Source organism: Mytilus trossulus, chromosome 5, assembly GCF_036588685.1.
Source record: "Mytilus trossulus isolate FHL-02 chromosome 5, PNRI_Mtr1.1.1.hap1, whole genome shotgun sequence".
NCBI lineage: Eukaryota > Metazoa > Mollusca > Bivalvia > Mytilida > Mytilidae > Mytilus > Mytilus trossulus.
In genome coordinates, this window is record NC_086377.1 from 72,313,205 (window position 1) to 72,338,327 (window position 25,123).

Here is a 25,123-nt window from a genome sequence, read left to right on the forward strand (position 1 = left end):
TGTTATTTGTATTATCATAAATAAACTTGCCATGTTTGTTTAAAATAAAATGTTATTGGTATTAAATTGCTTTGTTTTTTGCATTTACTTTTTCTTTCACTTAAAAGATATAGGAAGAGGTGGTGTTAGTGCCAATGAGACAACTTTCCATTCAAATGACAATTAAAAAAAAACATTATTGGTCAATATACGTCCTTCAACACGACAAACATAGAAGCACCAAGAAACTTGACATTGAATGACATATATAATTGGACATTGCTTTCTCTAGATTGAACTGGTTTGTGTTAAAAAAAATCAATATTGGAAATCAATTTTAACTTTTCATTCAAAACAGAATCCCTTTAAAATTCAGAAGATGTGGTATGCATGTCATAGACACAACTCTCTTTCAAGATACAATGTGGTACAATGAGGCCAATTGTAAATTTACAGGTTACATTTTTTAGTTTAGTTTAAACAATTTTTCTTTCAACACAAACCATCTCAGTAATCAGTAGATTATACAGTGCACCCAAATGACTAGACTAGTATAAGAGAAGAAGGATAGGTCAATATAAGAAACCTACAAGGCTACTTCAATTTAATTTAAATATTTAGATTAATCTAATGAAATAATCAAATGTCAGAGAGAATATGTGTTTTTAAAGTGGTAGGGATACCAGAAAGAACTCTAGTTACTTGAAGTAAGGAATTGCAGTTTAAATTGTAGCCTTCAGTATTTTGCTCACTAACTGCGTTCTACTAAGAGTACCATAACACTGTTATAACAGATTCAAACAACATGCTCCTGACTAAAACATGTGCTTTAGAACAAACCTGTTTTAAAAATTATTACATACATACCATAAAACATTAATGTAACTATACAATGTTAAAGACACTTTTTTTTAATTTAAAGAAATAACATGTTCAATTATAAAAAAATAACATGTTCAATTATAAAAAAATAACATGTTCAATTATAAAAAGGAACACGTACTTACAATTTATATGTGAATTTAAAACAAACTCATGTTTAACAAAGGGTATTCAGTGATAAATTCAGTTCGTATATGTTATTTTTTTAATTAATTTTCAATTTAGTTTGTTTATTTGCAAGAACTTAAACTTTTCATAGCACAAATTACACAACTTTAAATTGAAAATGCTTACAACCCTAAGCATCACTAAAACCTTGCAGAGCTGGTGTAAGGATCTTAATAATACAATAACAAGTTCTTATTCAAATAACTATGAACATACACTACAGCTCAGGTGGATTCTGCTTTGTCTTCCACCCACCAAAAGAGTGGGCACCTGGTGGGCAAAAATTCTACTGTATCTATTCTGGCCACCTTAAGGAGTGGGAGTGTATTTTCCTTTGTTTACACTTAAAAAACATGCAAGTACAATCACTTGAAAAAAAGAGATTACAGCTACTGTGGGCACGGATGGGCAGGTGGAAAAAGCAAAATCAAACACAGGCTGTTGTGTATCTCAAATTCCAATAAAAACAGCTATTAAGTTTCACATATTGCACTTTTTTTTATAAGCACAAAAAACTTTTTTTAAGCCTAGAAACTAACTCTTTTCTTTAAATACTAAACATGCATTTTGGGTTTACGATTGCATTTCTTTTTTTTAAAGAAAACAACTTTTTTAAACTGTTAATCCCTTACAGAATGGTATGAAATCTAAATCCATTAAATGCCGAAATAATTAAAAAAAAAATGATAGAATTGTTACTGTACTGATCACGTCAAACATATTTTACGATCTTGCAGCAGCAGAATAATTTATCAATGTGTAAACTGTGTATCTATGAGTTCCTGATTGCATTAAAATAGAACAAAAAACAATTTAAGCGGCATTCAGTAGTAAATTGTTATATGTGTAGAGAAGAATAAGTTGGAAATGACATCAATATGAAAGAGTTAAATGAAATATATATCGCCTGATATTGACGTTGATATTTATGTATCAATTCAGCTTCCCTCAGCAATTAACCCCTTTTAAATCAACACTGTATTAATAATTCGTACATGTAGTTTTCTGATAATTGTGTTTTTAATGAACTTTCGATCCCTTAAAGAAAGGTATGTAATATACACTCAGTGACAAATTTATTACAAAATAATGCGATTGTTTAATACTGGTCACGTCAAACATATTTTACGGTATGACGTTCTATGTTTGAAGCAGCAGAATAATGAAATCAATGCAGTGTATCTTTCGATGTATATCAGTATATGTTCCTGATTGCATATAAAAAGAACAATGTAAATGTCATGCCATAGTCAATTGTTATATATCTGGAGAAGAATAAGTTGGAAACGACGTTAGTATGAAATTATTCAGTAATGTAGTTATGTTCGTTATTACGTAGAGCCTTCTTAGGACTTTCTGAATGTAGGGTTAAGTTAGCCTTTTTATATCAAATGAAAAAAGTAAAAACACAAAAATACCGAACTTCGAGGAAAATTATTAAGGAAAATCCAAAATCAAAAGTCCAAACACATCAAACGAATGGATAACAACTGTCATATTCCTGACTTGGTACAGGCATTTTCTAATGTAGAAAATGGTGGATTGAACCTGGTTTTATAGCTAGTTAAACCTCTCACTTGTATGACAGTCTCATCAAATTCCATTACATTGTCAACGATGTATGAACAAAACAAACATACTCAAAGAGTAAAAATGTCAAAAATAGGGGTACAGCAGTAATTATTGTGTTATCATCTTAATATCACTATAAAAACAACAAATGTAACGAAGAATCACAAAAAGGCATACATCAAATTTAACATACTCATTTTGCTTTTCTTGTATCACTTAATTTATTTAAATAAAGTCGACCCGTCAAGGAAAGAAGGTTTTCATTGCTGGTGTAAAAATGCGCGTTTGAAATTCGTACAGGTAGACATAAAAATAATTTTGTCGTTAAAAGTATGAACAAAACAAACATACTTGCATCACTATAAAAACAACAAATGTAACGAAGAATCACACAAAGGCATACATCAAATTTAACATACTCATTTTGCTTTTCTTGTACCACTTAATTTATGTATATAAAGTCTACCCGTAAAGGAAAGAAGGTTTTCATTGCTGGTGTAAAAATGCGCGTTTGAAATTCGTACAGGTAGACAAAAATAATTTTGTCGTTAAAAGTATGAACAAAACAAACATACTTGCATCACTATAAAAACAACAAATATAACGAAGAAGCTCAAAAAGGCATACATCAAATTTAATATACTCATTTTGCTTTTCTTATACCACTTAATTTATCTATATAAAGTCTACCGGAAAGAATAGAAGGTTTTCATTGCTGGTGTAAAATTGCGCGTTTGAAATTCGCACAGGTAGACATAAAAATAATTTTGTCGTTCAAAGTATGAAGGTATACATACATGCATAGTCAAGTTGATATAACAAACAACAGACTCAACAGTAAATGTAATAAAAATAAATAAATAAGGTGTGGTTCAAAGTATGATGTAATACATACGTACAATATCACGTCAAATGTATAAAATAAAAAACAGACTTAACAGAAATTTAAAGTATTATAATGAATGAAATAATTTTATCATTCATAGTATGTAAAAATCCATAAGTAAGAGTAATTTAAGTAATGTAAAAATCCATAAGTAAGAGTAATTTAAGTAAATGAAATAATTTTGTCGTTCAAAGCATGATGTTTTTATATAAACCACAGAGTCAATTCAAAAGAATATCTCAAAAAAGTACAAGCAATATTAATAAAGACTAATAAAATAACACTATAACGCGTTATTAGGATGATAACCAACGTCAGTACGCAAAATCTATACTTCAAGACCATCTTGTATTATTTGTGAAGTTGATACGGAATATTTATCAACAAGTTCTGGGTATCTTCCGATGAACTTTTTTTAGAAAAAGGACGAGACGTTCTTTGACATACCCCTGGTTCATCAACTTTCTGCTCAGACACTGGTGACGTTGTACAAAGTCTGAATAGGAGCTGCAAGCTCTTGAATACCTAATAAGTTGGTAAATGTATATTCCATATGCAGGTGAAGTTGGTATATTACTACTAAGGTGGGGGAAATTGATAATTTCAAAATTGAAATCGTCTCGTTTGTCATAGATTCTGGTACTGAGATGACTGTGTATGTCAAATTCGAGGTATAAGTCTAAAAATGAGGCGGAGGAAGCAGTGTCTGTGGTCTCTTTAATTTCTAGTTCTGGTGGGTATATTAATGGAACCCAATCAGAAAAGTTCGGATTGTTAATGGAAAGAACATCATCAATATATCTGAAAGTGAAATTAAATAACCTGGCTTCTTTGATCTTCTTGTTTTTAACAAGTGTCTGAAGGAACTCCGATTCATATGAAAATAAGAAGAGATCGGCAAGGAGAGGCGCACAATTCGTTCCCATAGGAATGCCGACAATTTGTTGAAAAAGTCTACCTCCAAATTCAACAAATATATTGTCAATAAGAAACTCTAGCATACTGATCACTTGTTCCTCTGTGTAGTATGTTTTACCCTTTTGTTCCTTATTAACAAAATATGCCTTATGGTATCCCAACGTGATAAATTTATAGCGTATGCTACCATTTTTATGATGAAAAGCATTGTGGATTATTTCTTTTAGACGATTTTTCAATTTCACATGGGGAATGGTTGTATACAAGGTTGAAAAATCAAAAGTTTTAATAGAACTAATTTTAGAAAAAGATCGAGATTTAAAATTATCCAGAAGTTCTTTAGAGGTTTTAAGAATCCACATATGATTAATACCACTGCGTGAGTAAACAGTTTCACAGTATATCTGAAGTCCCTCTTTAACTGCTGACATAATTTTAGTCAATCTTATGGACAATTCTTTAGTAGAACAAGCAGATGAGCCAGCAATGTACCGTTGTTTGTACGGAATTTTGTGAAGTTTAGGTATCCAATACAAACAAGGTAAGTCCTCCGATTTGTTGTTCAATGTAATGTTCATAGAAGCCACGAAGGACTTATGATTCTCTAAAATCTCATCCTTGTCAAATGATATGTTTTTGTATGTGGGATTACCTGAGTGCTCATTTATTCCTAATTCTTTTATAAGACATTCGTAGTAATACGATTTACATACAAAGACAATATTATTTGAAGCTTTGTCCGCAGGAACAACAACATACTTATCCTGAAGAGATGATAGACATTTTACAGCCTCTTTGTCACTAAAAATGGACTTGGGTCGATCATTCACACAGTTCTTCAACTTATGAATGCGACGTTTTATCAGAGACCTGATTGTTTTGACCCATTCTGACAATGTGTCCAGTTGAACTTCTTCTCGTTTAGCCCATGCTCTGGCATATTTCTCAATGGAATCCATAATTATTTTAAAGTTATGGTTCCAATTGATGTGTTGGGGTTCTCTAAACTTGGGACCACGAGAAATCACCTTTCGCAGATTTTCATGTTGAATTATGTTTAGATCCCCAGTAATAACATGGCCAGAGGGACTATAATTGTAAGGCGAGTGGGAACAGTCACATGTCAGAGGGTTTTTTAGGTATTGTTCTAAATCAAGGTTCTGTAATGCTTGTTTATAGTTAAATATGTTGGGTGCAATGGTTTTGGTGTAACTGTAGGATACAATAGGAACAGACTGATTTTGAAATAAATAGGAATTTTTGATGTTACCTCCTTGTGATGTAGAACGTTGCTGATGTTGATTGCATCAATTCCTCTATTGGTAAAGTAAACAGGGAGGAATTTCCTCTTTTCCTCATGTAAAGGTTCCGATCTTACTGGTTTAAAGAGACGGAAAAGAGCTACATCACAAATTATACTGACAAGTCTGTATATTGGAGAACATGTATTGGTGCCTCCTTTGTCAAGTGCATAATCTCTCAAACATTTTAGAAAATTAACCGGCAGTGAAAAAAGAATAGTTCTAATGTAATGTAACCCTAACGGATGATGTAGATGAGAAAGAAGGTCATCAAAGCTTCCAGAGGCCGATCTCGATTTTGGAAGACTTTTTTACATTAGGCCGGTGGTAACGTTTTTGTCCATGACTACGTTGGTTTCGTAAAGTAGAATTAAATAAACTCATTACATTAACATCACTGCAGGCTGGACTTGACAAATTTCCTACTCCTTTAACATTGTCATTGCAACCATATGGCATTGCAGTACCTAGTTCCCTTATCCAGAAATTTTCTCTATCTTTTCGGAAAGGAGTACTAAGTACTGGACCATTTGTGTGGTGATAAATTTTCTCGATGATGCGTACTTTCATAGATAACGAAGGATCATGGTCCGGTTGATTAAAATGGTTATAAAGAACCCTGAATTGGGGATCTTTATTATCAGACCGGTGTTGATTCATCCTTTTACGTAAAGTTTGTCGAGTTTCACCAACATAGAGTAGTCCACACAAAGTGCATTCGATTCCGTACACTACATTGTCCGTGGAACAGTCCAGAGGGTCGAAAGATTTAGTATAATAAGTTTTTCCTGTTAAGTTGCTGGTGAAATCAGGAGTCGTGATTAACATATCACATGTCTTACATGTGCTCCTTTTTCCTTTTTTGTGTCTACAAGAACTTTAATCAACATTTTATTCATATCTCGTAGTGCTCTGGAAACTTATTTATTTTGAATTTGGCCGTTCCCGTAGAGGAAAGAATGTAATATACATTGAATTACATAAATATGAAAAGCTGAATAAATTGTAACTGTACAGATCACGGCAAATTTTTTTACAAACTTTACTGAATCTTATAACTAGTTAGACGTACTGTAATGTTTGAGAAATCGATGGCTCTTAAAAGGGACTTTTTAGCTCACCTGTCCCAAGTGAGCTTATGCCATCACTTGGCGTCCGTCGTCTGTCGTCGTAAACTATTTCAAGAATCTTCTCCTCTGAAACTACTGGGCCAAATACTTTCAAACTTTAACTGAATGTTCCTTAGGGTATCTAATTTATAAATTGTATCCGAAGTTTTGATCTATCAACAAACATGGTCGCCATTGCTAAAAATAGAACATAGGGGTCAAATGCAGTTTTTGGCTTATAACTCAAAAACCAAAGCATTTAGAGCAAATCTGACATGGGGTAACATTGTTTATCAGGTCAAGATCTATCTGCCCTGAAATTTTCAGATGAATCGGACAACCGTTGTTGGGTTGCTGCCCCTGAATTGGTAATTTTAAGGAAATTTTGCTGTTTTGGTTATTATCTTGAATATTATTATAGATAGAGATAAACTGTAAACAGGAATAATGTTCAGCAAAGTAAGATTTACAAAAAAGTCAAATGACGGAAATGGTCAGTTGACCCCTTTAGGAGTTGTTGCCCTTTATAGTCAATCTTTAACCATTTTTCGTAAATCTTAAAAATCTTTTACAAAATTCTTCTCCTCTGAAACTACTGGGCCAAATACTTCCAAACTTTAACTGAATGTTCCTTAGGGTATCTAGTTTGTAAATTGTATCCGAAGTTATTATCTATCAACAAACATGGTCACCATTGCTAAAAATAGAACATAGGGGTCAAATGCAGTTTTTGGCTTATAACTCAAAAACCAAAGCATTTAGAGCAAATCTGACCTGGGGTTATATTATTTATCAGGTCAAGATCTACAATGTATCTGCCCTGAAATTTTCAGATGAATCAGACAACCTGTTGTTGGGTTGCTGCCCCTGAATTGATAATTTTAAGGAAATTTTGCTGTTTTTGTTTATTATCTTGAATATAATTATAGATAGAAATAAACTGTAAACAGCAATGATGTTCAGCAAAGTAAGATCTTCAATTAAGTCAATTTGACCAAAATTGTCAATTGACCCCTTAAGGAGTTATTGCCCTTTAAGGACTTTTTTCGCAATTTGTTCATCATGTTGACTTACTTTAAAAAAATCTTCTCCTTTGAAACTGCTGTATCAATTTCAGCCAAACTTAGGCTAAATGAGTTTCAGAGTATTTAGTATAAATTTTATATTTTATATCCTTGTATGTCAAGAAACATAGCTACTATGGCTAAAATAGAACATAGGAGAAAATGATTATTTTTTTTGGCTTTTGAAGAAAATAGGACGATCCAAAAAACATTTAAATAAATTGAAAAGCCAAAATAATCATTGATGAGAGATTTAACCAAAAGAATTAAGGTGAGCGATTCAGGCTCTTGAGAGCCTCTTGTTTATATTCCTATCTATGATGGGAACATCGTCACCAGTCTAATCTGGTGACCCACCACCTCCACAATACTAGTTACTTTGTTGATGGTAGAAACCCAGCTTCCTTTCTTGAGCGTAACTCCGACTGATTCTGGACAGGTATGATGTAGTGTCCAAACTACATCTATGTCTGGCCCGATTCCAATTCCTTTGCTTCTGCTGTTAAAAATACTCTAAAAGAGGTAACCATTTCTTCCTCGCACCAGAAAGTTGATTTGTTTTGGAAAGTATCTCCCCAAATCTTCTCAAATATAAATATATTTATACTTTTTTTTTATTTCAGTTTTTTTTTCCATTTTACTTTGAGACTCGACGGTGCAAGCATCGAATCAATAAATTTATCATCATTTTGGGGCACATTTTCAAAAGTTTCAGGCGGATTTAGGGATATTCTTTCGGACTCAAAACCACTTCAAATTTTAACACAAACAAACTTTATTGGAATTGCTTTGGCTACTATAAGAAACTATAATTTCAGCCATTGGAGATATTCTAGGTTCAGTTTTTACGATTAAATATAGATTTCGGAAATTTGGCTAGCGAAGATTGCGTCGGACTAACAAGATTACCTCTATATTCCAAAAATAAAGTTTATATTTATGTGGACATAGAAAAACATCGGAATTATTTTCAATTTTTCACTACTATTGTTCACGAATTTTTCCACGTTTTGGAGAGTTTTGATTGCGAGGAATTACATGGTAATACTTTTTTTACAATAGGATTTTCTCTTCGGGCTATTCCTATAGTTTTTCCTCTTTCTGTTCGGATTTTGTGATTATTCCACATTTTTTAACGTGTCCAGAGATCTGTAGATCCTTTGCATAAATACTTCACTTTCCATTTCAAGGATGCCTTCCCTTTCAATAAAAGTGAACAAATCATAATATATATTGGTGAATCCACGATACATATATAGTCAAAGTCTTTCAATTCTTTTGTGATGTGAACACTTTTGCCCCGTAAGATACTTCCTCTGTAAGGCATGAAAGTGGCCACATCTACATTCCTTGTTCCATGGTCAGTTCTTACTCTTGATGGTAAACCATATTTTTGAACAGCTGTTAAGAACGATTGTAGAACTGATGCTGATTTATTGTTTGTTTAAATGGTAAAGAAAACTATAAGCCTACTGAATCCATCAATTCCCCCGTGTACAACAAAACGCATTCTGAAAAAAAATGCCTTTTAGTTTATTTCTATTAAATGTTGAGATGCATACTAAGTAAGCTGTAACTAGAAACTCTTTTTTCAGCCTATTTTGCTCATCTTGGGTCGATGTGCACATTAAACCAAGGAAAGATGGATTCATGACAAAATTGTGTTTTTGTGATGTTTGTAGATCTTATTTTAGTGAACATTCTTGCTACTTACAATTATCGCCATGATTATTGAACTTGTCAGAGTATTTACAGTGGAAAATATTTTGTAAAAATTTACTACTGTAACAGTTGTTAAAAAATTACCTTAGAGGGCAATTACTCCTTAAAGGGTCAATTGATCATTTTAGTCATGTTGATTTATTAGTTTCAGAAGATTTTTGTAAAAGTGAACGACGGACCTTTTGGGCCAGGTGAGCCAAAAAGACTAGTTGTCTTCACGAGACAATGGGACGGTAGGACAACAATACGATCCCACTTCTAGAATGGGTATCAGTGGCGGATCCTGATGATCATGAGTTGATGCCCGTTGATTTCCTGCCGGCTCCAGTCATGTTCAAGTGATTCCCTGTTTGAGTAACCGAGTTTTTCACAGAAACCCGCATCTGGGTATAACCAGATGCTCCGCAAGGCGCAGCTTTATATGATCAGGGGATGAACCCTGAACAGTTTGGGCAAGTATGGACACAACATTCAAGCTGGATTCAGCCCTAAATTTGGATTGTGGCTCCAATTTAGTCTCTTTAACAAATATCATAGCTAAAGACGGTATTTATACATTTCTATAGTAACAATGTAACATACTTGCTATGTCAACACTCCAAGTAAGTCTCTTTAACAAACATCATGGCTAAAGACGGTATTTATACATTTCTATAGTAACAATATAAGATACATGCTGTGTGAACACTCCATGTTAGTCTGTATCACACAACATCGTGACTAAAGATGGTATTTATAAATTTATATAGAGACTATATAACTTACTTTGTGAAAACTCAAAGTAAGTCTGTAAAGCAAACCGCATGACTAAAGACGGTATATTCTCTCGGACACAGATGAGAACAAAAGTTATCCTGTCAATGATAAAAAATACGAGTATAAAATTCAATGTAACTTTTCATGTTATACCGACAGTATTTAACATGAATTGCTAACTTCTATTTTGAAAAGTGTACGTAGTATGTTTTTTTTTCACGAATCCTTTTGAATATAATAGAATTTAATGCGACTGTCATAAAAGCGATAAGTTTGGCGCTATGGAATTAGGTAGAGTCGACATTTTTTTACATTTGTAAATGCCTGTACCAAGTCAGTAATATGACAGTTGTTGTTGTCATTTTATTAGACACTTTTTTAAATTATCCAATGAGGTCAATATTTTCGTGATTTTACTTTTGACTAATTTATTAGGACACTAACCGGTCCCTTTTTTATTTGCAATTATTCATTCTTTTGGTTGACAAAGACGATATAAACAACACTCTTGTAGACTGAGTAAAGTGTCCTTGCTTATTCGACGATTCACTGATTCGTGATTGTATTCAAGACAACGAGACCAGTCTATAAAATAAAACACTTGAATGACATTAATATCAACAACCTGCTGATGGAGAAAGCACTATATATGAATTGCTATTTGTGGTAACTCGTGTTAATGAATTATTTGTGTAACAATTATAATAAATCTAATTATCTTCATCTTGCATAAAATATAGATTGATAGACAGCACGAAATTCATTACATAATTGAACTTTTATCTTTTCCATCTAGTTATGTTACAGGTATCAATGATGTTTGAAACACTAACGAGAAAATTATGACAAAATATAAGTAATCAAAATGAATTATGGAGAAGTTATTAACATAAATGCCTGCAATGCAGAAATAGTGAAGGCGAGATCGAGACTGCGCAGCATCATTTTTTTTGGAAATGCGTTTAATCATTACTAGTATTCTTTTGAAATGATAGACAGTGCTATTTGTATTTGACTTTGCTGATATTCGTAAGAAGCATTTCAATGTCAATAATATGTATGATTTATTTAATAAAGTTCCATTTACAGATATTGTTGCTTTTTTAAAAGAAGTTGGAATTTATTATAAAATATAAAAATGTTATTATATTTAAATCGATTTTAATTTTTATCACGTTATTTTACTGTTGATTTTTATTTGTATATAATCAATTTGCTTTAGTCAAGAATTTTAGTGTATTGAAGGACTTTTTGTCTTATTTTAAAAATATGCTTTAAATTGTAAAAATGTTCGAATTAGCTCTCGCCGCGATATAGCCTTTTTGTGCTAATGCGGCGTAAAGCCACCAACAATCAATTTTTCATAAGTAGGGCGAGTTGGCATTACTAAATTCTTCCTGGTTAATAATATATTTATCTAGATATTATCGTTTTCTAAGTGGGGCGATTTGGTAATCCAGGTTGGGGCAGTTTATTTTTAAAGTGGGGCGAGTTAGTGAAAAAGTGGGGCTATTTGCTAATGGGGCGATTTGTCATGGATTCCCTTATATATGATATATTTTAATGTGGTTTTTGGCTTCTTCATGCATTAACAAGCTCATAGCCATTGTTGAATTAATTGTTTTCTTTAAAATAGACGACAAAATTGCTCTTACAAAATTTCCATTTGGGAGCCTAGAGCTCGATGGGGGAAATACTCTGCAAATACTGACAGTTGGCAGGTATGGTCATCAAAAAAGTTGACATGATACTATGTACATTTACCATTATGTTACTTGATGTTCTTGCTATACACACAGTACAGAGACTAGTCAATCTTTGTGAACTATTTTTTATGGGAGTCATAGAATATGCGTATACAATCAATAATTAAAAATATTTATATTGAAAAGGAAAAGTTCTTATATGTCTAAAGAAGAGGGAGGAAATATACCAAATGGACAGTCAAACTCATAAATTTAAAGCAAACTGACAAGGCCATGGCTAAAAATGCATTTCATGGCGAGAAAAAATACTGTAAACAGTAGACTATAGATATAGGTGAACTAGGTACAAAAGAACTCTAAATCTTAAATTCTACAAACCACATCTGTTCTATGGAAGATAATGATATAACTGGACTAGAAATACACACAACCTGTAATTAACTGCATTTACAGCGCTTTCGCGCTTTGATTCTTTATAAGTGCACCCAAGGGTGACTTGAGTATAGCAATATGGTCACTTGGTCTTCTCCTGACCGGCAGTAAACGCTTGCCGAAGTGGGGCTTCCGTTTGTCTGTGCGGATGTATCAAGTTCGCTTTCACGTCCGGTCAGAGGGCAAACGTTAAATCCGATGCCTCGTATATTGTCACGCTCTTTGCACGTTAGAAACCCTTGTAACAACTCTTAGAGGGGTACTAAGGCGACCTATTGTAATGTAAAATGTTTTCCCTATGATATACCTTCAGTTTTTAGAGGCAGTCCAAATTTCCCAATACCATCATCCCAGATGGCCTCTATTGTACCAACCTACCTCAGTACTTGTTCTCGTCCTTAATATGCATGAAATATTTGCCACTGGACGTTAAACAAACCAACAATAGATCAATCTTCGCAAACACAATTCAACAACTTAGCCCTTAAATACATGTATACTTTCAATCTTAAAGCAATTCACTGAAGTCATTTCCTGTCTATTAAGGGAGGTTACCACATTTTTATGATGGCAATTTGGAGAAAAGGAGTTTTTAAATATTTTGGTGTACTCAAATGTAATGATTTGGACCACAGTAGTGAGTAATTAGCTAAGACTATTTAAATTTCCTTTGTATTCTTCTACATTTAGTTTAGGAAATAACTATTATTACACAGTAGTACCGACCGTATATATTTATTACACATTTTTCATCGGTACTATACGATGATATTTCATTATCTTCATAAGCAAAATTCAAACATTAAAGCACTACATATGTTCTTTACAACATAAAACTGTTTAAAATTTAGAGCACTACGAATAATAATTTTAACAAAGACCATACATTTTCAAATAAGTGTGAGCACTATGAAATATTACAATTACAGTCACAAACATTACACAAGAAAACTGTCAATGGCACATTGCTTCTTTTGGCACTTCTTTTTCACTATAAGGGCTTCTAAATCTGTGATCATTGCCTGTGTTGTTGATAGGATTGAAGTTACTGATGTACTGGCATGAATTCTTCTGATTTCAGCTAAGGTTTCTTCAAATGTCATTTTCTGTTCTGGTTCTTGTTCACTTTGACCTGATACGTCATCGTCGTCGCTCTCGTGTGTTGACTCTTGTTGGTAGCTGCTGATGAGTTCTCTTTCCCAGTCGTCTGAATCATCTTCTGTTGGTAGGGAATCGTAGAAGCATGGATCTATGTTGGGTGACAAATTAAGTTGTCTAGCAAGTTCACTCAGTGGTACGTCTGGGTCAGACGATGGAAAGCCTGCTACTCGAAAGCACTTCTGAATTGTAGATTCTTTTGTGTTGTTCAATGCTCTTGTTACCCACTAGATGGCGTCCAGAACATTGATCTCTCTGCAATACTCAGTGATTAATAATACAAAAACAGACAAGATAAATATAATCATTTTAAATTACCTGGCTGTCATTTTTTTCCACTCGTCTGAACAAACTTGTTTTTCTCTGTCGAATTTCATTCTGTGGATCAGTGTCAGTAACGAAAGTCTGGTATCATTCAATTTCCTGTCTTCTGCAATAGTGTCTTGAACAATTTCCAAGTCACTTCTGGCCGTCTAGCCATATATATCATCATTCGTCAGGTCTAAACTAAGTATAAAATTGCATGCTTTCGGTGATTTGAACTGACGGAACACAAAAGGATACGCTGATTCAGACATAAGATAAGTACATATGTTTAGATAGTTATTGGAGTTGAATTTTCCGAATGATTTTTTTTTATCTTATTTGTAAAGAATAATTTTATTTCATTTGAAAGTTAATCTTGCAATAGTTTGATTCTTAATTCAATGTATCGCGTATTTGGATAGCATTTGTACTGAGCAGACTATTATTTAATAGTTACATTTGTTCACACACATATATTAATCATTGAACAGCATCAACATTAAAATGCTTTAATACAGGCAGTCAGGTGATACATTTGTTTTGATTGTAATGTATGAGCGATATTCTTTAACAGGTGATTACATGTTTGTAGTGTAAGGTGTGTTAATATTTACATGCCCGCTAATGTTTAATTTGATACACGTACATCTTTTATAAGTCTTTAATTTCGTGTTCGTGTTAATTCAATGACTTACTCAATCAATTCTGCTGCTTTCTTACAAAGAGCTCATGATCATACAATGTGTTCGGTGGTATCTGTTCAGTAGCAATTCAACTAATTTTGTTATTTTAGGTATATCACAATTCCTTTTATCGTGTAACAACACGTGGTTTCATTAAAATATATCTTGCAAATACATTTGAGAAGCGCCTATCTCTACAAGACCACTCCCCCATAATAAATTCAGACGCAGAGGAGGCAATGAAAGGCATGACCAACCAGGAGAAGGAGCAGATCTAAAATACAACTATGCTGTATAAATCAAGAAAGAATATTGTTTACAGTCTACTAGAAAGTCACTATTGATGGACAGGGTGTTACATGGACTTAAATGTAGATGATGTTTTGATATGTTCTGAAACTTTTGATCAGCATATTTTAGAAACTTCTAAATATTATGAATTTTATGCTTATTTTCAGTCTTAAACCCATGGTACAATATAGGGCTTAAATCTAGCTCTCCTCTTATCACTTTCCAGTTACATAAATTGTTTGTTTTAACTGCCCAGTTGACAGCATCTATTAATCTCCTGCTGATAACCATATTATAATTGGGTGAGGCTGTATGTAATTCTATACAGTCAATGGTACATCTGTGTTGCTAAGCTTGTTTATATTTTTCACATGTTGATTTCTGTACATTAATGTGTAAAACAAAGAAAATGAAAACAAATGGAATTTGTATATGAAGTCTGATATGAAGTTCCAGTTATGAAGAAAAAAAGAAAGAAAGAAAGAAATACAGGACTTTTGTAAGTTATTAATAATTATTGACGTTATATGTAAATCAATTAATATAAATAAAACATTTAAGATGAATTCTTATACTAAAGAAATCGATCCCCCCCCCCTTTTCGATAATAGTATTCTCCAAAAATATTTTCACTTTGTAAAGGGTATTTGTTCTTGACTTTGTAAAACATCAATAGTGGTAGTTTATGCATGCTGCTCTTCTATTTCTATTTTCCACTATTTTTCATTTTGAAGGCAGCAAAAACTTGTAATATAGATATAAAACATGAAAATATTCCTAATTTTTCATTGATTGAAAGTAACCTTCGATTTTTGTCGAAAAAAGAGACAGAGTTCTTTCATTGTGTCAGCATTGTCGTCGTCGTCAGGGTCGGCCACATATATTCCCTTTATGGTTAAAGTTTTTAAAATTGTAATAACTTTCTTAAACTATCATGGATTTGTATCAAACTTGGACTGTATCTTGTTTATGGATGAAAGATAGTATCCTGAAGTAAGTTGTGGGGGAAAAAAATCCTGTTTTCCCGTATTTTACTTGTAAATAGACTTAGTTTCTCTGCCAGGAAACATTACATTTACTCTGTAGTAAAGATTTTATTAAAATTTTGATAGCTTTCTTAAACTATCCTGGATTTGTACCAAACTTTAAGACAGAAGATTTTTTACGACCAAAAGCTAGTATCTAGAGGTAAATTTTGTTTCTTTCAGAGATAGATGGCTTTACCAAAGTTGTTACGTTTACCATTCAGAACAGACATTGGGGATGGACAATGGATTGAACTAGATGAATTTATATCTTTTCTTCGACAATATCACAGTCCATCTGATAAAATTAAAAAAAGTTAAAAGAAGCAACATTATTTCAGAGTTTAAAAGACATCAAGTTAGTTTAAAGGAAAAAGATGGTATCCTTTACATCACTATCACATCTGTACTTAGATATATTTTCCACCACTATGATCAACAAGCCATTTGCCGTGAATGTGTTCATGAAATTCAACAAAAAATTTCAAGTGAAAAAACTCAAGCACCCTGCACTGTAGAAGAAATCTATAAACGTATTACCAATTTGGCATTCAGAAGTTCTGTAATTGAAAATCATATTTTCCAGAATATAGACATAAATGAAACTGATATTCCTAGTCTTTACATCCAATATAAAACTGATTTTTCTAATGTGGAGTGGACAAAAATTTGCTACTTTGAATTTCATTTTTGCAAACGCCTAGAAGATTTACCCGTAAACTTTGAGTATGAATAGTTGATCAAGAAACGTTTGGAATTTATCAACGAAATAGAAACAACGAAATAGAAACAACCAATACAGTGGCACAGATAGCTGCTAAAGAGTCGCGCCAGCTTATTACTGAAAGAACTAAAAGAAAGAATATAGCTATAGGGAATGAGGATATTACCATACACGTCGGGAAAAAGCATCTACCAAAAGTCATTGAGACACAAATTTTGGAAGAATTCTGTGACTGTGGGATAAATTCTGTCCTCTGTCATGAATGTCTTAAATCCTGTCAACATAAGTCTGTACATGTATATGTAGAATTACAGCAGAATATTTTAGAAGATGTTAATACCATTTCAGAAGCCCTAACTAATTTCCTTGCCAATCGTCATGAACTTACTTGTGCAGACATTTTGTTTCTCAAACAAGACACATTTTTGCCATACAACGACTCTTTAGGAAGACCATACCGTTACAGATTCAGAGAAGATTTGCTGACCATGAAACGAAATGATGACATTTTACATCACTGGACAAACTCAAACATTTCTGATTTCGAAATCCCACTTGATGGAAATAACGTAGGAAATTGTTCTTCATGTTATACTTTAAGTATCCATAAGCCTTTGTCTTGGCAATCATTTCATGTTCTTCAAGAATGGACACTTGATGTACCTCTCATTGAACAAATCATATTGGAAAAGTTCATCAATATCAATAGTGTTAAGAAAACAGGAAATCTTGAAGTTCTTCTAAAAAATAAGTTTACAAGACTGTATACTGCTTATGATATTCTCTTGAATCTTTCCAACAGACTCTATACTGGTGTTTTACAAGACTTGAATTCTCAAGAGCTTGCGCTTAATTTCCAATCTGTCTCAACCGTTTTCTCAGTTACTCAAAGCTCAGGTGCTACATTAAGCTTGAATGAGTCGGAGAGGAGACTTAAAGAAATGGCTAACGAAGATCAGTGTTATTATAACACATATTTGCGAAAGTATGATCTTGATTGATTGATTGATTGTTGGTTGCTTAACGTCCAGTGGCAAATATTTCATGCATATTCAGGACGATAATAAGTTCACAATAAATACAATAGGTAGGTTGATACAATAGAGGCCATTTGGGATGATGGTCGGAGAAATTTGGACTGCCACCGGAAAAGGAGGGTATATTGGATAAGGACAGAAATTTTGCCTTGCAACAGGCCACCTACGGACCCCTCAAAGAGTTGTTGCAAGGGTTCTTAACGCACAGCCAAACGGACACCCCACTTCGGCTAGCGTTTTACTGCCGGTCGGGAAAAGACCAAGTGACCATATTTCTATACCCAGTCACCCTTGGGGAGTATGATCTTGAATATAACACTGAGGCTGGATTGTGCAAGAAGAACATTAATCTTAAAGACTGCCATCTAATATTGTTTATGGACAATTTAGTAAGACTTAAGTTTAGAGCTGATCCATGTCCAGGTGAAAGTCGTGCTTTACAACTGTGTACCCTACCAATTACCCTGAAGGGAATACCTAAAGATTCTTTGACAGTTGCTTCTTGGCATGGAGCAGATTGTGAAGGACAAGATGAGTGCAATTGTATGTTTTCAATTCATAAAGCATGATTTTAAATCCTTGCAACTCACAACTTTACAAGAATCACAAAAAAAATTAATTACAACCATAATGTTGATTATTTTATACCGTTTTAGTATATAAAATAGAAGTCTTTGCTTATATTTTGTATATTAATATATTCACTTAGTAGATTGTTAGAATTTAAAAGTAGATTCTATCGATAAATAAACTGTCCATCCGTAATTACTTGACGTTCATGTTTATTGATATTATATATATATTAAAAAGAATTTGAAAAAAATAAATACTAACAGGAACGTTAGTTTTCAGTTATAAAATTTAAATTCAACTTTTGTGTGTTTGTTTTAATAGTTTAATCGTATAGCATCTACATAATATATTTGTTCTATATGGTAAGGTTTTGAAACTTGTATTCATTGTGTTGACCAACTATCCTACACCTCTGTCATTTACATTATAGATCACATTTCAAAAGCGCACTATCGGTTTGCGTTCTAAAACAATCCGGATAAAATGTGAAGGAGTCGGGAGTCACAACCTTTAATTAGGCTGTTTGACATTCGAATTCAACAATTAGATTAAGATATGTGATGATGTAAATGCGTATTCTTTTCCTGAGTATCAGTGAGATGCTTTCTATTTACTTTTTCGTGCGCTAAGATACTACTTGCATGCAATCCTTTTAAATTCACTCGTGAATGCTTAATTTTGTTTTTGTTACCTAAATTTAGGACACGGCAGAAAGAGCTTCACATGTGACTTGAAAACTGTCATCATTTCTAACGGTATTCTGACCTCGAGTTGTTTCTCTTTTGTTTCTTTTTTGAGTCACTGTCCTATTATTAATTTTGACATTTTAGAAAAGCTAAGGATTGTCTACCCAAGGAATAACATTGTAATGTATTTAGCCTTTTAACATTTTTTATTCGAGCGTCACTGATGCTTTTTTTCGTAGCTACCGAACTCGTGTCTGGCGTACATCATTTCAATTCTGGTATCTTTTTATATCTACATACCTTTTTATATAAATTGGTTATTTTGAAAGTGTGTACAGGTATTTATAAACTTATGAATTAAGAAATTCGTCGGCAAAACTAAGTTTCCCTATAGAATGTTTGAATTGATTTAAGTAAGATCAGGAAATTCGTTTTATTTGAGATGTTTTATGAGACCAAATTAAGTCTCTTCATATGAGGCCCCAATCAATTGCATGGCACATGTTTCACCGCATATAAATACAGCTTCAAATACGAGTTGAGAATATAAAGTCATTCATGTAGGAAACAAAATATAAAGATATGATAGATAAAATAAATGCATCCACAATTCCAGATTATAAAGCAAACTGAGTGCATAAATTTATATTTATATAAGTCATTCGGTTAGTAGAAATTAGGATTTGCCACGTGTTTATCATCGGAAAAATTAAAATAACTATTCAAATAGAAGCTGTAAATACATACTTTCAACTTGCTTCTTATATTCACAGTCAATTATTTTAATTCAAAAGCAAACACAAATTTAGCAACAATCTTTTGGTGACCCGGCAGTCAGCGGTCTTAGGTTCATGTATTGCTTTTCTTTTGTTAAAGAAAGCAACTTGTTTTAAAGTTGTATGATATTTTTCAGAATGTTTCCTTTATATTAATAGTACTGATATTTGGTGGGTTTGTTTTTCCTCTGATATTGCTCACATTTTGCACATTAAGGCGATGCTTATTTTATTTTTCATTTACATGCAAATTCGTCAGACTATTTTTAAAATCTCCGTTTTAATTGTTTGTGTGAGGGTTAGTTTGTAGCAGGTTTCATTGATATTAAGTAATTATTTGTTTATTGTTGCACATTATTTTCATTATTGTACATTTAACGTTTTATTGATCATTGTTTGTTCTTATCAATGTATGGATCACTGCTTTGATTAATAAGATTGAGACCAGCTGATAATGATACAGTAATGTATATTGAACTAAATGATCAAGGGATATTACAGGTGAAGCGTGTGGTCAAGGAAACTGACATAGGAAAGTATACCAACCAGTCAAAGAGAAACAGCAAACTATCATCAGGACTTTTGGTTTAAATATGTACCATCTCATAAAGTAAAAACTTAAAGTGTAATAAATAAAATTAAATGTGAGCAATTTAAGCTCTTGAGAGCCTCTTGCTTTCTTTTTATTGTAAGGTTGGTATCGGCTGAGATTTTATATATTTTTTGTAAAACACTTGTTACCACTGAGTCCTATTACCACCTTTATCTTGTTTATCCGGTGTCAGAAACAAGGTGTAACTATATTCAGAGATATATTATGCTTGGACAATTATTAGAGTCCGTACATTTTCTATTTGTTCATTTATACCTCTAATGCTTAATCATAAAGGAACCTTTCTTAACACCTTTTCAATTCTATGGTAACAGGAAAAGGGGTGTTAGCATTGAAACGTAATGCTGACAGACATATCAAATACGGCAATGTCACCTCAGCAAAGGCCTTTGTGGATCTGATGGAGAATAGTTCAACACAGTGCTTTTTAAAAGAAGAATCATCAATTAATGACATGCAGTGCTTTATTCAGAAACAACATTCATAAACATTTGTTGGTACTATGAAACTACATCAGCTGATTGTACAAAGTAAAAACGAAATATTGCACAGAGATGTAAGATGTGCATGTGTCTTGTCAGATTGTGTACAAAGAAGGGAAAAAAAGAGTTCGAGGTATAGACTAATCTTTCAACAGACACAATGAGGTAAAGTGGTGTATAGGCCTACGGATTTTAGATTTCATTACAATAATGTCTAGCCTTAATATCCAATACTTAAGTCGGACGGTAATGCTAAGAAAGGTCAACAAGATGATGAATCCAAACACCCGCTGTGTTTTGGGGTTTGTCTGAAACATGTCTGCCCCTGCATCCGGAGTGGTATACACTGATGATAACAATGAGACACAAGAAAGAGCAGAAAGAAAGGGCCACATGTTTCGATGTTTTCTCTGGGGGTATAACCCAAGTAAGCGTCTCGGGACATACCCCTACCTTCTTCTACTGTTCTCTTGTGAGTACTCTGAAGATGAATAAGTAGATACTCCCTTCGGAAAAATATGCGGTCACAATTTGGCTCATTGCAACCAACATACCTCACATTGCTGTTATGTACAGCAATAATATGTCTCTTCAAATTTCTCCTGCTGGCATATTTTAAGTCACAATAAGAATAAATCACTTCTGGCATTTTGTATAAAGAATAAATATCCAAAAATATCTAAGGTTTGTGAATGGTTCAGGTTCTCGTATTTGTTGATACGGAAGTGGTCATGTGATTTCTCATTCGCGTGCTTGGTCGGGCTGGTCTAGTACCTGATTCCGGGATTCCCAAATTAGTCGGGCATGTATCAGAATGATTTTCACTTTCATTTGCCGAAACTGGTATTATTTCAGGGGGGCATAATTCTTTTTCTCCAATAATTCCTGGTAGATTTTCACTCGCAAAACTATTTTCATCGTCGAATTCACCTGTAAACTTGGCTAAATCCGGGAATTCAACAGGGTGTTGCTTGGGCACATCGGGCATATCAGGACGGGCATTTGATTAGACGATAATGAACCAATTCATGAGTAAGTTCAATTTGATATTGATGATTTAACATAAATTTAACTTCACAACTATCATTTTTTTATTTACAATTTTAATCAGAAACAATAAAATAAAAATATGTCAAGACCAAGCTGATGATGAAGTGCAAAAAAGGCTAAATAAATAAATCTGAGTAAACATACAAAATATACATGTATCATCATGAAAATATGAACTCATCTTGATCACTTTTTTTTCACCATACTGATATATCAGTTAAAATAATATCCTTGTTCAAGCTTTGAGTATTACTGTATCACTTTGTAAATAGAATATGAATATTCTATTTAATATGCTATTTTTCAGATTATATAGATATGTTGCATACAGACGGTTCACTCGTTGGATGGATTATGGCAAATACTTGGTAAAAAAAGAAGAAAGGTGATACCAGCATGTGCAGTATTAAAAATTCGGGAGGCATTCCCATCCGAGGACTTTACTGGATTCAAATATGCTAGGCAATGATAATTTGAACAAATTCATTGTGGTTAACATCTGGGTAAATTTCATGTTTCCACAAACAGAGCTTTGAAAGATAAAAACACTCTACTACATGATGTAAATTGTTGTAAATACTCTACTACATGATGTAAATTGTTGTGAATACAATTTAAATGGTGAAGAGTTATATGGAACAATGATCGCAAATAATTAAACAAATGTACGAGAAATGATGTCAGTTTCCAGCAAAACGACTTGTTCGATGTTTTATTAGCTCATCCTTATCAAATTGAGGGTTTGATGCTGTTAGTGGAGGGAGTCTCTGGTATACAATGTTAAAGTCCTCTAAGGCTTCTTTAATGCTTGGCAAGTTATTTCGTCTGTCAAAGGTTCTTTTCAGAAGAGCTCCAACATAATCTACAAGACAAATAGAAACTATATGTAATAGCTCAGCCTCTAATAAACCGTGCGAATTTATAGATGCAAAGACATTACTTGGATGCGCAGTCTGCTTTTTTAGAATATTAACTTTTTCGATTCCAATAGTACAAAAAGAGACTCATAATACTGTTAATAAACCAACATTATTACAAAATAAATGTCTTGCATAGTGCTTTTGATGTTTTATTATTGAACCAGAAAGTTTAATGAAATCTTACCATAGGTCGCTTGAACTTTCTGCGGTTTGACAACACATTGCTCTCCTTTTTTTGCTTTAGGGTATGACTTTTTCCATTTCAGGATGCCTGCTTTTGTTACAGCTTGCTGTCTATTTTATTTTTCATTGTAATGCAATGCAGCAATATAAATTCTGGAGAAGAAGAAAAAACATCACAAAATTATTTGACTCATCAAATTTTAAGATAAGGAACCTACTAAACTTTTAATTTATTGCTTCAAAGTTTAAAATTAGCCACTGATGAGTTTATGTGTACACTATGTGGTGACCATGATTACAGTACAGGTATACACCTTTCATTATATTGTTGGTATAGGTTTTGTACACAATCGATTACCTTGCTTTCATTGCATATTGGAAGAAGTGGGTGTTCTTTGGTGCATACTGGTTAACAAGAGAGTGATACACCTCGAGGCCATATGTCTGGTGCACTGGTGACCGCTTTGTTTAAATCGTTTAGCAAATATTTGCTTTCGATTACTTCAAGAACAAGTTTATGAGATTTGGAACCTAAAAATTAAAATAAAATATAATTTATTAAAAAGATCATTTGGGCCATATATTCAAAGCTGAAATGTCTCACTAGATGCAACCATATATGGCTATAAATGACTAGGCATTTTCTCAAAATAGTTTTTTTTTTAATTTGTACAAAGCAGTGAAACACAAAAAAATGACCTTTTTTCATAGAACATGAAAACTATTTGTACTTGAGATATTTGTTTACCTTGTTTAAGCCAATCTTTGTTCCTCAAGCTCTTCGTGGATACATTGCGGAAATACTTTACGTCTCGTGGACATGTTTATTCATGGTTGGAAATTGATGTCCATTTGTGTATTTTTTCGTTTTGATCTTCCCCACTTGATGCAGCTACCCAATATGTATGGTTAACAATGCTCTTTATCCATGGTCTTATGTCTCCTGTGTCTTTCTTTTGGCCCTGGTTTCCAACTTTTTTGATATTCCTGCAAGTAATGGAATAAAGAAAACATTTTGAAATGTATTTTTTATCAACAGCCTGAGAGTATTATGGATTTATAAAACATGATTTATCTCACAACTTGACAAGATAAAATAATTAGCTCTAGTAAGAAGTTGGTTGAGTTGTACCTTTTGCTATATGCCAAACATCGAAATAATGATTTATTTCTGGATGGTTGTCCTTCATGAACTTCTTAATCATAACATGTCTATCTGTGACAAGCGTTGAGACTTCAATATGGTTAGTGTCTATAAGAAGGGATAAACCCCTCTTAAGTCCTTCCAATTCCATATGGGTTGACCCCTTAACTTCATTGGACTGAAAAAATAAGAAAACACTGAAATTATTTGTCAACATGATTTATGAAAACAATGCGATTTGTGGGGAAAGTCATGAAATACTGGCCACTAGACAACATCAATAAATCTGTAGTATGTGTGTTTAATTATTTACTTCTAAGCATTTATACAGATCTTATTTAAATCTTACATATATACATATAAACAATGAGATTTGGGTAATATTTATGAAATACTTGCCACTGGACAGCAACAATAAATCCGTTTTAAGTAGTTTGCATGTTAAGCTGTATTTATTTGTTATCATTTTAATACAGATCTAATTTAGACTTATATTGAGAAACCTGAATGAACATGTAGTGTCGGTCTTTTTCGGCCTTGAGAAGGCCTATGATACTGCATGGAAATATGGTATTTTAAAAGATTTATTTGATATGGGGTTGAAAGGCAATATGCCTAATTTTATTTCTAATTTTCTCTCTAACAGACAATTTAATGTTAGAGTTAATTCGACCATGTCTGATCTGTATGATCAAGAGATGGGTGTCCTTCAGGGCAGTATTTTATCTGTTACATTATTTAGTCTTAAAATCAACAGCCTTGTTGAAGTTTTAAAAAGTAATATTGAAGGTTCATTGTACGTTGATGATTTTTTAATATGTTACAGAGGCAAAAATATGAATAACATAGAAAGACAATTACAACTATGTCTTGGAAGAATTGAAAAATGGGCCTCGGAGAATGGTTTTAAATTTTCCACGTCAAAAACGGTCGGGATGCATTTTTGTAACAAAAGAAAATTGCATCTTGATCCAGAA

General features: G+C 32.9%; 1 pseudogene; it reads right to left on the bottom strand.

The window, feature by feature from the left end:
- Positions 1–22,579: 22,579 nt before the first annotated feature.
- On the bottom strand, positions 22,580–24,207 carry LOC134718274 (uncharacterized; annotated as a pseudogene).
- Between the last annotated feature and the right edge of the window lie 916 nt (positions 24,208–25,123).